General features: G+C 38.2%; 1 non-coding gene across 1 annotated transcript; it reads left to right on the top strand.

Annotated features, from left to right (window-relative positions):
- Positions 1–11,806: 11,806 nt before the first annotated feature.
- TRNAC-GCA (transfer RNA cysteine (anticodon GCA)) lies at positions 11,807–11,878 on the top strand. The gene has a single exon. It is a non-coding gene; the product is annotated as a tRNA-Cys (tRNA).
- Positions 11,879–16,056: the final 4,178 nt, after the last annotated feature.

Genomic DNA, 16,056 nt, shown 5'->3' with positions numbered 1-16,056 from the left:
CGGACTGGTTGGATCTCCTTGTTGTTCAAGGGACTCTCAAGAGTCTTCTCCAACACCACAGTTCAAAAGTTTCAATTCTTTAGCACTCAGCTTTCTTTATAGTCCATCTCTCACATCCATACATGACTACTGGAAAAACCATAGCTTTGACTAGATGGACCTTTGTTGGCAAAATAATGTCTCTGCTTTTTAATATGGTATCTAGGTTGGCCATAGCTTTTCTTCCAAGGAGTGAGCATCTTTTAATTTCATGGCTGCAGCCACCAGCTGCAGTGATTTTGGGGCCCAAGAAAATAATCTTCCATTGTTTCCCCATCTATTTGCCATGAAGTGATGGGACCGGATGACATGATCTTAGTTTTTTGAATGTTGAGTTTTAAGCCAACTTTTTCACTCTCTTCTTTCACCTTTATCAAGAGGCTCTTTACTTCCTTAGAAACATATATTTGACTTTCATGTTATTTAATTGAATATGCTAGTATTTTGTTAAGAATTTTTGTATGTATGTCCATGATGAATATTATCTCTAATATGCTTTCTTCGTAAATTTCTTTCCAGTTTGTTGTATGAGGGTCATTTGCCTTATTCAGACATTGAAACTCATTACTTTTTTCTCTATTTCCTGGTTTGTCTTATTTCATCCTAAAATTTGTGATAGAATTCACTAATAAAGTCATTTGGAACACAGAGTTTCTTCAGGGAAAGGTTTTTGAAAATAAAATATAATTTATTTATTACATAGTGAGCTATTCATATTTAGGTTTCCTTGAATCACCTGTTAATTTTAGCCTTTCAAATAACTTTTCAATATTTCAACTAATTTGTTGAATATATTAGCGTATCTGTTTATTAACATTTTCTTATTACAATCTTAAAACAATTCTAGACATTAGAAGTTGTTCACCTCTTTAAATCCTAATATTGGTGATCTTTCTCTCTTTCAGTCTGACTGATATAGCTTGGAATTTGTCAGTCTTTTTACTTTTCACTAAAGAATCACTCAGACAATAAAATTAGTAAGCTTCTAGCCCAGCTACCAAATAAAATAGGGAAAACACAAATTACTAATATCAGCAATTAAAAAGATGTCACTAAAGATCCCATAAAAGGATAATAAAGCAATACTGTAGACAACTCCGTGCCCCAATATTTGATAATCTCGATGAAATGGATCAATTTCTCCATAGACAGAACTTGCAAAAATTCACACAATAAGAAATATATGATCCAAATAGACTAAATCTATATTGAACCAGTAATTAATAACCTGCTGAATAAGAAGCACCAGGCCCTGTTGGATTTTGCTGTTAAATTGTACCAAACATTTAAGAACTGAATTCTGCCAGTTGTCTACAATCTATCTTAGAGGACAGAAGAAGAGAGAAGATTTCCTAATTCATTCTCTGAGAGCAGTATTACCCTAATGCCAAAACCAGATAAAGACATTACAAAAAAAAAAAAGAAAGAAAATTATAGACTAATATCATTAATGAAGTTACATGCAGAAATCTCAAAGTGTTAGCTAATCAAATTTTTAAAAAAACATAAAAATTTAAACACCACCACCAAGTGAAATTTACCCCAGGTATGCAAGTCTGATTCAACATTCTAAAATCAATTGATATAACTTATTACATCAAGAGACTAAAAAGTAAAAGTCTCACGATCATATCAATAGATGCAGGAAAAGCATTTTAACAAAATTCAACACCCATCCATGATGAAATACTCTCAATAAATGAGGAGTAGAGGGAAATTTCTTCAACTTGGTTAAGAAAATCTGTAAAATACCTGCAATCAACATAATAATTTATGGTGAAAAACTGAAAGCTTTCCAACCAAGATTAGATACAAGGTAAGTCTGTACCCTCTCACAGCTTTTGTTTTTGTTTTTGTTTATTTTTAACAGCTTTTGTTTTGACATTTTTCTGATCCTTAATAAAATAATAGGACAACAAAAGAAAATCTATACAGATTGGGAAGGAAGACATGAAAGTGTCTTTGTTCACAGATGACAAAATCACCTATGTAGGAAATCCAAAATTATTGATAAAATTCTGGGAAGTAATAAATGATTATAGTAATGTAGCAGAATATAAAGTTAATATATAAAGTCAATTCCTTTCCTATATAATAAAAACAAATGGGTGGTATTTGGATTTAAAAACAATACCATTTACACTCAGTTCAGTTCAGTTCAGTCACTCAGCCATGTCCGATTCTTTGCGACCCCATGAATCGCAGCACGCCAGGCCTCCCTGTCCATCACTGACTCCCAGAGTTCACTCAGACTCACGTCCATCGAGTCAGTGATGCCATCCAGCCATCTCATCCTCTGTCGTCCCCTTCTCCTCTTGCCCCCAATCCCTCCCAGCATCAGAGTCTTTTCCAATGAGTCAACTCTTCGCATCAGGTGGCCAAAGTACTGGAGTTTCAGCTTTAGCATCATTCCTTCCAAAGAAAGCCCAGGGCTGATCTCCTTCAGAATGGACTGGTTGGATCTCCTTGCAGTCCAAGGGACTCTCAAGAGTCTTCTCCAACACCACAGTTCAAAAGCATCAATTCTTCCGCGCTCAGCCTTCTTCACAGTCCAACTCTCACATCCATACATGACCACTGGAAAAACCATAGCCTTGACTAGACGGACCTTTGTTGGCAAAGTAATGTCTCTGGTTTTCAATATGATATCTAGGTTGGTCATAACTTTTCTTCCAAGGAGTAAGCATCTTTTAATTTCATGGCTGCAGTCACCATCTGCAGTGATTTTGGAGCCCAGAAAAATAAAGTCTGACACTGTTTCCACTGTTTCCCCGTCTATTTCCCATGAAGTGATGGGACCAGATGCCATGATCTTTGTTTTCTGAATGTTGAGCTTTAAGCCAACTTTTTCACTCTCCTCTTTCACTTTCATCAAGAGGCTTTTTAGTTCCTCTTCACTTTCTGCCATAAGGGTGGTGTCATCTGCATATCTGAGGTTATTGATATTTCTCCCAGCAATCTTGATTCCAGCTTGTGCTTCTTCCAGCCCAGCGTTTCTCATGATGTACTCTGCATAGAAGTTAAATAAGCAGGGTGACAATATACAGCCTTGACGTACTCCTTTTCCTATTTGGAACCAGTCTGTTGTTCCATGTCCAGTTCTAACTGTTGCTTCCTGACCTGCATACAAATTTCTCAAGAGGCAGGCCAGGTGGTCTGGTATTTCCATCTCTTTCAGAATTTTCCACAGTTTATTTTGATCCACACAGTCAAAGGCTTTGGCATAGTCAATAAAGCAGAAATAGATGTTTTTCTGGAACTCTCTTGCTTTTTTGATGACCCAGGGGATGTTGGCAATTTGGTCTCTGGTTCCTCTGCCTTTTCCAAAACCAGCTTGAACATCTGGAAGTTCACGGTTCATGTATTGCTGAAGCCTGGCTTGGAGAATTTTGAGCACTACTTTCCTAGCCTGTGAGATGAGTGCAATTATGTCGTAGTTTGAGCATTCTTTGTCATTGCCTTTCTTTGGGATTGGAATGAAAACTGACCTTTTCCAGTCCTGTGGCCACTGCTGAGTTTTCTAAATTTGCTGGCATATTGAGTGCAGCAGTTTCACAGCATCATCTTTCAGGATTTGAAATAGCTCAACTGGAATTCCATCACCTCCACTAGCTTTGTTTGTAGTGATGCTTTCCAAGGCCCACTTGACTTCACATTCCTGGATATCTGGCTCTAGGTGAGAATTAGCATCCCTCAAAGTGAAATACTTTGGTATAAATCTTACAAAATACCTACAAGATCTATTATGAGGAAAGCTACTTAACTCTGATGAATGAAGTCAAAGAACTGATCAATGGAAAGATATTTCATGTTCATGAAAAGGAAGATTCACTATTCACTATCAATTCTTCCTAAATTAGTCTATAGATACAGTGCAATCCCCATCAAAATCTTAGGAGATTTCTTCTATGAATATCAACTGATTTGAAAGTTTATGTGAAAATGTAAATGTGCCCAAATGGCCAATACAGTATTGAAGAAGAACAAAATTGGAGGACTGATACTACCCAACTCCATGATAGTACAAAACTAGGTAATCAAGACAACCTGGCATTGGCAAAAGAATAACTGTGTCAGTGAAACAGAATAGATAACCCATAAACAGACTTACTTAAATATAGTCAACTTATTTTTAACAAGGAATCAAAGTCATTACAATGGAGTAAAGATAGTTTCTTCAACAAATGGTGTTGGAACAACTGAGCAATCACATGCAAAAAAAATGAATCTAGACACAGACCTTATGCCAATTACATAAACCTATAACAAAATGGATCATAAGCCTGTGTGTGAAACACAAAAATATAAATCTCCTAGAAGATAACATAAGAGAAACCTACATGACCTTGGTGATTTTTTTAGACATGACACAAAAGATGTAATCTGAGAAATAAATAATTGATAAGCTGGACTTCATTAAAATTTAGAATTTATGCCCTTTAAAAGACAATGTCAAGAGTATGAAAAGACAAGCCACAGATTAGTGGAAAGTATTTTCAAACTACATATCTGCTAAAGGACTGTTATCTATAAGGTACTAATAACTTAAAATTCAACAATAAAACTAGAAAACAATTTAAAAAATGGCAGAACACCTTCACTGATACCAAATAAGAGATCCAGATGGCAAATAAGTATATGAAAAGATGCTGCACAGCCTATGTCATCAAGGAAATGTGAATTAAAATAACAATGAGGTGCTGCTACATACTTATTAGAGTGGCTCAAATCCAGAACATTTACAATATCAAGTGCTGGTTAGAATGTGGAAGAACAGGAACTCTCGTACACTGCTGGTGGAAATATGCCAAATGTACAACTATTGGAAGACAGTTTGACACTTTCTTAAAAGAAGCTAAACATAGCCTTACAATATGATCCAGAAATCACACTCCTGTTATTTACCCAAAGGAGATGAAAACCTATGACCACACAAAACTTGCACAAGGATGATTAAAATAGTTTTACTCATAATTTCCACAACTTGGATGCAACCATGATATCTTTCAATAGGTAACTGAGTAAGTAAACTATGTTGCTGCTGCTGCTAAGTCGCTTCAGTCATGTCCAACTCTGTGCTACCCCATAGACGGCCCACGAGGCTCCCATCCCTGGGATTCTCCAGGCAAGAACATTGGAGTGGGTTGCCATTTCCTTCTCCAATGCATGAAAGTGAAAAGTGAAAGTGAAGTCGCTCAGTCGTGCCCGACTCTTATCGACCCCATGGACTGCAGCTCACCAGGCTCCTCTGCTCATGGGATTTTCCAGGCAAGAGTACTGGAGTGGGGTGCCAGGGCCTTCTCCGAAACTATGTTACACCACAGCTATTAGTAAGGCCTCCCCAGACAGCCGTTTTGCTTTTTTGCATTTCTTTTCCATGGGGATGGTCTTGATCCCTGTCTCCTGTACAATGTCACGAACCTCATTCCGTAGCTCATCAAGCACTCTATATATCAGATCTAGGCCCTTAAATCTATTTCTCACTTCCACTGTATAATCATAAGGGACTTTATTTAGATCACACCTGAATGGTCTAGTGGTTTTCCCTACTTTCTTCAATTTAAATCTGAATTTGGCAATAAGGAGTTCATGGTCTGAGCCACAGTCAGTCTTGTTTTTGTTGACTGTGTAGAGCTTCTCCATCTTTGGCTGCAAAGAATATAATCCATCTGATTTCGGTGTTGACCATCTGGTGATGTCCATGTGTAGAGTCTTCTCTTGTGTTGTTGGAAGAGGGTGTTTGTTATGACCAGTACATTTTCTTGGCAAAACTCTATTAGTCTTTGCCTTGCTTCATTCCGTATTCCAAGGCCAAATTTGCCTGTGACTCCAGGTGTTTCTTGACTTCCTACTTTTGCATTCCAGTCCCCTATAATGAAAAAGACATCTTTTTTGGGTGTTAGTTCTAAAAGGTCTTGTAGGTCTTCATAGAACCATTCAACTTCAGCTTCCTCAGCATTACTGGTTGGGGCATAGACTTGGATTACTGTGATATTGAATGGTTTGCCTTGGAAACGAACAGAGATCATTCTGTCATTTTTGAGATTGCATCTAAGTACTGCATTTTGGACTCTTTTGTTGACCATGATGGCTACTCCATTTTTTCTGAAGGATTCCTGCCCGCAGTAGTAGATAAAATGGTCATCTGAGTTAAATTCACCCATTTCAGTCCATTTCAGTTCACTGATTCCTAGAATGTCGACGTTCACTCTTGCCATCTCCTGTTTGACCACTTCCAATTTGCCTTGATTCATGGACCTGACATTCCAGGTTCCTATGCAATATTGCTGTTTACAGCATCGGACCTTGCTTCTATCACCAGTCACATCCACTCCTGGGTATTGTTTTTGCTTTGGCTCCATCCATTCATTCTTTCTGAAGTTATTTCTCCACTGATCTCTAGTAGCATACTGGGCACTTATCGACCTGGGGAGTTTCTCTTTCAGTATCCTATCATTTTGCCTTTTCATACTGTTCATGGGGTTCTCAAGGCAAGAATACTGAAGTGGCTTGCCATTCCCTTCTCCAGTGGACCACATTCTGTCAGATCTCTCCACCATGACCCGCCCATCTTGGGTTGCCCCACGGGCATGGCTTAGTTTCATTGAGTTAGACAAGGCTGTGGTCCTAGTGTGATTAGATTGACTAGTTTTCTGTGAGTATGGTTTCAGTGTGTCTGCCCTCTGATGCCCTCTTGCAATACCTACCATCTTACTTGGGTTTCTCTTACCTTGGATGTGGGGTATCTCTTCACGGCTGCTCCAGCAAAGTGCAGCCAATGCTCCTTACCTTGGATGAGGGGTATCTCTTCATCACCGCCCTTCCTGACCTTCAACGTGGGATAGCTCCTCTAGGTCCTCCTGTGCCCGCGGAGCCTCGGGATGGGTTTGGTCCTCCCGGGCACCACCCCTGACCTCTGACGCGGGGTATCTCCTCTGGGCCGCCCCCCCTGACCTCGGACGTGGGGTAGCTCCTCTCGGCTGTTCCTGCACCGTCACAGTCTGGCACTCTCCCCGCTGCCCCTGACCTCGGACGTGGGGTAGCTCCTCTCGCCTGCGCATTAGTGCGCCCGTTGCAGCCGCCTGCGCTTTAGCAAAGGAGAAAAGGAAAGATGTAAACATCTGAATGCAGAGTTCCAAAGAATAGCAAGAAGAGATAAGAAAGCCTTCTTCAGCGATCAGTGCAAAGAAATACAGGAAAACAACAGAATGGGAAAGACTAGAGATCTCTTCAAGAAAATCAGAGATACCAAAGGAACATTTCATGCAAAGATGGGCTTGATAAAGGACAGAAATGGTATGGACCTAACAGAAGCAGAAGATATTAAGAAGAGATGGCAAGAATACACAGAAGAACTGTACAAAAAAGATCTTTATTGACCATGCCAAAGCCTTTGACTGTGTGGATCACAGTAAAAGTGGAAAATTCTGAAAGAGATGGGAATACCAGACCACCTGATCTGCCTCTTGAGAAATTTGTATGCAGGTCAGGAAGCAACAGTTAGAACTGGACATGGAACAACAGACTGTTTCCAAATAGGAAAGGGAGTACGTCAAGGCTGTATATTGTCACCCTGTTTATTTAACTTCTAAGAAGAGTACATCATCAGAAATGCTGGGCTGGAAGAAACACAAGCTGGAGTCAAGATTGCCGGGAGAAATATCAATAACCTCAGATGTGCAGATGACACCACCCTTATGGCAGAAAGTGAAGAGGAACTAAAAAGCCTCTTGATGAAGGTGAAAGTGGAGAGTGAAAAAGTTGGCTTAAAGCTCAACATTCAGAAAATAAAGATCATGGCATCCAGTCCCATCACTTCATGGGAAATAGATGGGGAAACAGTGGAAACAGTGTCAGACTTTATTTTTCTGGGCTCCAAAATCACTGCAGATGGTGACTGCAGCCATGGAATTAAAAGACACTTACTCCTTGGAAGGAAAGTTATGACCAACCTAGATAACATATTCAAAAGCAGAGACATTACTTTGCCAGCAAAGGTCCATCTAGTCAAGGCTATGGTTTTTCCTGAGGTCATGTATGGATATGAGAGTTGGACTGTGAAGAAGGCTGAGCGCCAAAGAATTGATGCTTTTGAACTGTGGTGTTGGAGAAGACTCTTGAGAGTCCCTTGGACTGCAAGGAGATCCAACCAGTCCGTTCTGAAGGAGATCAGCCCTGGGATTTCTTTGGAAGGAACGATGCTAAAGCTGAAACTCCAGTACTTTGGCCACCTCATGTGAAGAGTTGACTCATTGGAAAAGACTCTGATGCTGGGAGGGATTGGGGGCAGGAGGAGAAGGGGATGACAGAGGATGAGATGGCTGGATGGCATCACTGACTCGATGGACATGAGTCTGAGTGAACTCTGGGAGTTGGTGATGGACAGGGAGGCCTGGTGTGCTGCGATTCATGGGGTCTCAAAGATTCGTACACAACTGAGCAACTGATCTGATCTGATCTGATGTTACATCAATACAGTTAAGTATGTTTCAGCACTTAAAAATGAGCTATCAAACCATGGAAAACCATGGAGTAAATTTATATGCATATTACTAAGGGAAAGAAACCAATCTGTAAAGGCCAAATATTATATGATCTTAATGATATGAAACTCTGGAAAGGGAAACACTATGGAGACAATAAAAAGATCAAATAAGATCAGTGATTTCCAGAAGCAGTGGTAATGGGAAGAATAATAGGCAAAACATAGGATTTTCAGGGCAGTGAAAATATTCTATAATATTATAATGATGGATTTATGTCATTATACATCTGTCTAAAGCCATGGAATATGTATCTTATGTGAATCATATGGTAAAACGTGAGCTTTTGGTGATGATGAGTTAGCAACTAGACAAAAACAACATATATTATATAAGACAGTGTAATGGTATACTTTTACTTACTTTCCTCTCACCTTTTTGGTGTTGTTGTCAAATAATTTATTCTACATGTTATATTCTCACTATATTAGTATTATTTTTTACCAGTTCACTATCATTTATTATACTTTTTTATTTTAAGCAACAGTATTTTCTAGAATGATAACCATTCATATAGTAGCCACTTCAACACTTGAAATTAATTTTGTCTGTTTGTAACTCCTGCTTTTCTCTGCACTGTACAATCTCAAGAATATCCATTCAGCTGGCAATTCCTCAGTAGTTGTTCTCTGTCAGGCCTCAAGGGGATTTTCCCTGTTTGTGTTCAATGTTGTATTTGCCAAAGACATTAAAATATCTCTTGTAAATTTGTGGTAGTCTGCATACCACTTTTCTCTGCAGTATTATGTTCCATATATTTTATCTGTCTCAGCATTGCCTCAACATTCAACTCTGCTCTCTGCCTCAGCAGCTTATTGAGAATATGATGCTTTGCTTGGGGTCTGTCTGTGAATGTTGGAGTATAGCCAGTGACTGCATACACAAAGTCAAGATGACTGTGGTACTTACTTCATGGATTTCCCTTATTCAAGGACCACAATCCTATGCTATTTCTTATTAATATCTGATAACTGTCATTTCTCTTGTTCAGTTTCAAAATTGTTCCCAGTGTCCAGTAGTTATTCAGTTATGCCCAGAAGCAGAAAGTTCTGAAATAGAATTTTACAATCTTTCAGGCAAGTAAAAGAAGTTTATTCTTACTTCTAGAGTCAAAATAATATTCTTAGAATCAATCCAAAGCAAAGACTCACTTATCTGAGGTTAAAAGAGAATTAACAGATGTTTGGCCACTTTAGGATGATTGGCAGATTAGGCTAGTTGTCCTGATAGCACAAACTATGAATAAAATTTTAATTGAGGACAATCTCCCATCAGGAAACTGATTACAGGATAATGTGAATTACTACAAGTAGAAAAAAAAGCCTACCCATGTATTCTGTCATTTGCTGGCAGAGAATAGTATCTGAGACATTGTTACATTCTTTAGCACAGTTTGTTTTTTAAATTGAAGTAATAGTTGACTTATAAATTTGTTAATTTCAAGTGTACAACATAGTAAATCAATATTGTTTAGATGATAATACAAAGTTATTATGAAATATTGACTATATTCTCTGTGCTGTACATTACATCCTTGTGTCTTATTTATTTTATACTGTGTAGTTTGTATCTTTTAATCCCCTTCACCTATTTTGCTAAATCCCCTTTACCCAGGGCTTCCCTGGTGGCTCAGAGGGTAAAGAATCTGCCTGCAAGGCAGTAGACCTGGGTTCTATCCCTGAGTGGGGAAGATCCCCTGGAGAAGGGAATAGCTACCCACTCCAGTATTCTTGCCTGGAGAATTCCATGGACATATAGCCTGATGGGCTACACTCCATGGAATCGCAAGGAGTTGGACACAACTGAATGACTAACTCTACTGCACTACCTGTTTTACCCCTCTCTGTATCCCCTCCTTTCTCTTCACCGTAGTTTGTTTTCTGTATCTGAGTCTTATTCCTGTTTTATTATATTTGTTTGCTTATTTAATTTTTTATATTCCATATGTAAGTTAAAACAAACTGTATTTGTCTTTCTCCACCTGACTTATTTCACTTAGCACAGTTTGGCAATTGCAAAGCTCACAGTCCCAATCACCGGATTGTATTTGGAGGTGTTTTTATTCTCCACTTAGTGTATTCAGAACTTCTTAATTTCCATTTCCCCTTTGGCCCCTATGTTTCTGGCACCAGGTTTATTATGTCTTCCTTCTTAACTCTGAGCAGACATTTTGAGTTTTGTGCTATGGTAACTAACAATTGACAGTTCTGCTATGGAATTGCTTATACCTGAGAAATCTGTGTCTTTAGAGAGATATGCATTGTCTTCACATTTGTTTCATCTGAATAATCATTCTTAGTCGATTCCAGAAGAAAAACCGTTGATTTTTTTGAAGCCTGTTTCCCCAGGAACCTAGTGACATCATGACCTCTTCCTTCTACTTAACTCATTTCTTTCTTATTTTTGTAATATTTTAAATCTTTCTGCTGACTTTATTTCTGCAGGAATGAAACTTAATTCTGTTGCTATAATTTTTCCTTATCATCCCCCCTACATATCTTTTATGAACACTCGATTGTGTTTGTAATAGCTTAACTGACTTCTTAGACTTGTCTTCTCCTTTTTCTAGCACATGTTACATGAGCACTTTTACCTGGAACCAAAGACTTTCTTTCATTTCACCTTCTCTTTTCCTTCTGTCCACATGTTTGATTTTCTATACATTTCTCTTGATTTTGTCTTCTGTTTTATCCTATAGCAAGATATATGAAATCATTGAATTCTTGGCATAACCAAAGCAACCAGTGAAAAATAAATCTTGTCAGTGTTTGCTTTAATTTTACCCACTGGGCAGTATTTTGTCCAGGCCTGAACTCCACCTACTGTCTTTCTTATCTCTCCTTTAATCTGCTTTCTTTTAGCAGTGTCTGCCTTCAGAATCATAATTTCAGTGTTTAAGGGCATAGTTTCTCAGGACATAGTGTCCACATACTGCTCACAATGGGTGTCACCTTAAGTTCACTAGCAATTCTTAAAGTCTGTGTTCTTAGAACACTTTTTGGTCTTTTCATCTGAAACCTATATAATCTGTAATATTGTAGCTTAGTTGTTGAGGGGAGGGGCAGTATTTTTATCCACTTACTGTGAAATCTCCAGCTGCTGCTTTAAGTGGGTATTTCTTATTAGCTTCTTGGAACCTGATTCTTTCTGGGAAGCCTGTCTGCTAGCTATGAACTTGCCATTTTTCTTTTGCTGGTTACTCTGGGCCCTATTGCTCCTGGTCTTCCCTGGTGGCTCAGATGGTAAAGCGTCTGCCTGCAATGCAGGAGACCTGGGTTCAATCCCTGGGTAGGGAAGATCCCCTGGAGAAAGGAATAGCAACCCACTCCAGTACTCTTGCCTGGAGAATTCCATGGACAGAGGAGGCTGGTAGGCTACAGTCCATTGGGTTGCAAAGAGTCGAACACAACTGAGCTACTTCTCTTTCTTTTTCTCTGGGCCCTATTAGGACTTCCCTGATAGCTCAGTTGGTAAAGAATCTGCCTGCAATGCAGGAGACCCCAGTTCAACTCCTGGGTTGGGAAGATACGCTGGAGAAGAGATAGGCTACCCACTCCAGCATTTGTGGGCTTCCCCTGTGGCTCAGCTGGTAAAGAATCCACCTGCAATGTGGGAGACCTGGGTTCAACCCCTGGGTTGCGAAGATCCCCTGGAAGAGAAAGGCTACCCACTTCAGTATTCTTGCCTGGAGAATTCCATGGACTGTATAGTCCATGGGATTGCAAAGAGTTGGACATGAATGAGTGACTTTCACTTCACTGGGCCCTATTTCCCTTTCCTGTTAATGAAAACATCTCCCTCTTTTCTTTGTTGTTGTTCAGTAGCTCAGTCCTGTCTGACTCTGTGACTCCATGGACTACAGCCCGCCAGGCTTCTCTGTCCTTCACTATCTCCCAGAGTTTGATCAAAATGATGTCCATTGAGTTGATGATGCCAGATCTGGGTGACTGACGTTTTCCTCTTCACTTATTAGTTTCCCTTAATCTTTAAGATGTCATCTTCATTTTTATCTATGAATAATCTATTATCCAAGATCTTTATACTTTCTATTTAAGAAATGTAATTCTTCTTCCAGTTTATTAGTCTTCATTTTTTTTCTCCTTTATTTACTCATTTACTTTGCTTCCATTCTAATTAAAAGTCTGAAGAATATTTTCAAATATGCCAGTTGTGCTCTTATTTTCTAGGCAAATGTGACTCTTAGAAGCGAAGTTCTCTTAAACATTATTTGGCCCTTTGGATTTGCCATAATTTCTTGAATTTGTTTTTCCATAGTAACTGAATAAAGTATTTGCTTTCACATTAGGAACCTCATTCATTTTTCATTTTTGAACAAAAAATCTTTCACTCTTTTGGAAAGGTGCCGCTTTGGTTGTTTGAAATTAAGTTCACAATTTGCGTAATGAGCAAAACTCATTACAGCCACGTTGTCATCATGGGCTGCTGAGAGATTCTTGAATTTGGTAAAATTGCAGCTCTACTTACCAAGGCTTGGCCTTAAAGATTTAAAGTTAGATACTCAAAAGGGTTTATACCAGGGAGGTCCCAGCTGCTTTTAGAGTTTTAGGCCCAGGTCTTATGGCCAGATGATCTGTTTTGAGATTCAAAGTAAATGAAGCCATTATTTTTTTCATAATTCTCCCTGAAAAGTAAGACTTTATGGGGTAGGGTGGTGTGGAGATAAGAAGGAGGACTGTGTTTCTTTTTTTTTTTTTTTTAAATCTCAAACCTAAAAAAAAAAATTTACAAGAATATTATAAAGAACATGTACACACACACAGATATCCTTTATCTAGTTTCACTCACTGTTAATATTTTTCCACATTTGTTTTTTCCTTTATTTCTCTCTCTGTCCCCCAAACCCCACCTCCACACACCTATGTGTACTTGTAACCCACACACACCTATATATACACCTATAACATATATCATTATTTGAGGAATCATATGAAAAAATGATAAAAATCATGACCTTTCAAAAAAAGTCATAAAATCTTTAGGATAGATAATGTATCTCTTTCTTATAGAACTCCAATGAAATCATCAAATTCAGGAAATTCAGCACCTGATACTGATATCCGATATATAGTTCAGAATCAAATTTTTGTAATTATACCAGTATTACCCTTTAAATAAATATTTTTATCAGTGCATGATGCATTCCAAGATCAAGCACTATATTGTTATCATATCTCTAATGTCCTTTAATCTGGCAATATGCTCAGCACTTATGACATTTTTGAAGAATATAATGCTCCTCAAATTTGGCTTGTCTGATATTTCCTCATGTATGTTTCTTTATTCTCATTTTGTGATTTCATTCTTACTCTGACTTTGCCTGTACCAAGCTAAGCAGTACCATGTAGTTTAAGTATCACTCCTATTGGTCAGTACACTGAAGTCCCTACGGCTGTCATGGGCTAAGATCTGCACCTGTGTCCTTCTCTCTGTGAAAACAACACTTATCTGAACAACTCACTAATGTTACAGTGACCAAGTTAAAATCCTATGTGTCTACTGAAACCTGAAGCTTAAAGCTACTTAATCAGGCTGTTTGAGTTTAAACCCATCTGCCTAACTATAAACAATCATCTGCTTAACACAGAATAGGCTGTCATGAACTGTTACCAAAAAATACCTAGATGGATTATGCTTACTCATGTGCCACAAAACCCAAAAATTACTTATCTAGGTTAAGAGCATCGATTTTTCTGTGTTACCTGTGTCTTCAACTTTAATTATTTCCTTATTTCCCAAAAATCCCAGTCCATTTACACACGGTGCCTGTCCCCAGTGGTATCTCAATATATGGTTGCTACAATGAATTGGATTGCACTAGATTACACTGATGTTTGAATGTTTGAACCTAAAGCAAGATATTCTTTTGCATAGTAAAAGCATAATTGTCTCGTAGTGTGGTAAAAAGTTACCTCCCTTTTTCAATTAGATTTATCCACCCACATAGACAAAGTCAAACTTTATATTTTAACAAGGGTTAACTGTAAATTCAGTTAAACAAAAAATTGAACATCTAAACAGAAACACTCCTTAAGTGATAGGCTGAGCCTCAAGGGCACTCATCAGACCCTGGATTTTGACATCCACAGCAAAGATGGAGCCAGGGAGTATAGATGTGTTGTTGTTGCTGTTGACAGAAAAAGACCCTGCAGTATCAGAAAAGAGAAATGGAAATAATGAACAAATCAACCCAGAGAACAGGTGCTGACATGTGGCTTCCAATCAGATAGAACACTTCCTTCACTATGTGACAAGAAAATTGAGGCCAGAACGCCCAGCCATATTACACAAAAACAGAATCTCAAAAAAGGAACAGCGGGAGGCATAAAATGATAGATGAAGGGACTCTAGGAGGTGGCCTGATCCAGCTATTTGAAGACTGCTGTGGTTGAAGGCTGTGTGGTGCTTTACTCCTGGTCTCTGTGGGCCTCTGGGGATTTCACCTCAGCTGGCTTTTGCATTGACTGAAGGTTGGAATGCAGAGTTCTTTTGAGTGGACCAAAAAGGATCTTTCGGTTTCAGTGTGGATTTGAAGAGCCCTGGATTTTTAACCATGGAAAAAGGGAAAAACTAGGGCCAGGAAATCTATTTTAGTATATCATAATACTGTATTTTATGACTTATGTATTCTTTCCAGAAAGAATATTAGCCAGAGATTCTAAAAGTTTGATCCAGGGTTTCTGGAAGTGCCTGAGACCCTTTAAGTAAGGATTTAAGTGCAGTTAAAACTGTTTTCATAATAAAGCTAAAATGTTATTCACCTTTTTCACTCTTATTCTCTTTATGAATGTGCAGTGGGATCTTTCAGAAGGTACTTGAAGTTTGATAACATCTTCTTTTTGATAGCTAATAAGATGTATACTTATGTATTTTGGATTTTCTAAGGTAGTAGACTTAGGGTATAAATATATACTTTTTCAGGAATTAACTCAGTTTGTTCTCAGTGATATTACCTCGCTATCACCAGTTATCACCTTTAGTAATCTTATTAACCTTATTATCACTTAGAAATCATTATTTTGAAATTATAGGATGAAGTATAATATTTTGTAAAAATGAAAAAAGCAAGTTATAGAATTTCAAAATAATGACCTATTCAGCAATTACTAGCTTAAGAGAGATTTTTGAGAGGTAAACTTGCTCTTAAAGCTGTGGCAACCAGCTATCCTAGTAGCTTTTCACCATTACACTTATAATCTTCTTTAAAAATGCCAATTTCACTTAAGAATGTACTGAATGAAGTACAGATCTTCCTCAAATTAACAGTAGGGTTAAATCCCAATAAATCTATCATAAGTTGAAAATATCATAAATCAAAAATACTACAGTTAGGGTCCTCCAAAAAGCAGAGGGTAAAATAGAATTAACCATGCAAGAGATTTATTAGGAGCAATACTGTAAAGATAAAGAGAAGGGAAAGGAGCAGGCAGGGAGGTTCTTTGGACCTTGATGCTGA

Source organism: Bos javanicus, chromosome 3 (assembly GCF_032452875.1).
Source record: "Bos javanicus breed banteng chromosome 3, ARS-OSU_banteng_1.0, whole genome shotgun sequence".
Taxonomy (NCBI): Eukaryota; Metazoa; Chordata; class Mammalia; order Artiodactyla; family Bovidae; genus Bos; species Bos javanicus.
Note: the sequence above shows the minus strand (reverse complement) of the source record. Positions and strands in the feature narration are given on the sequence as shown.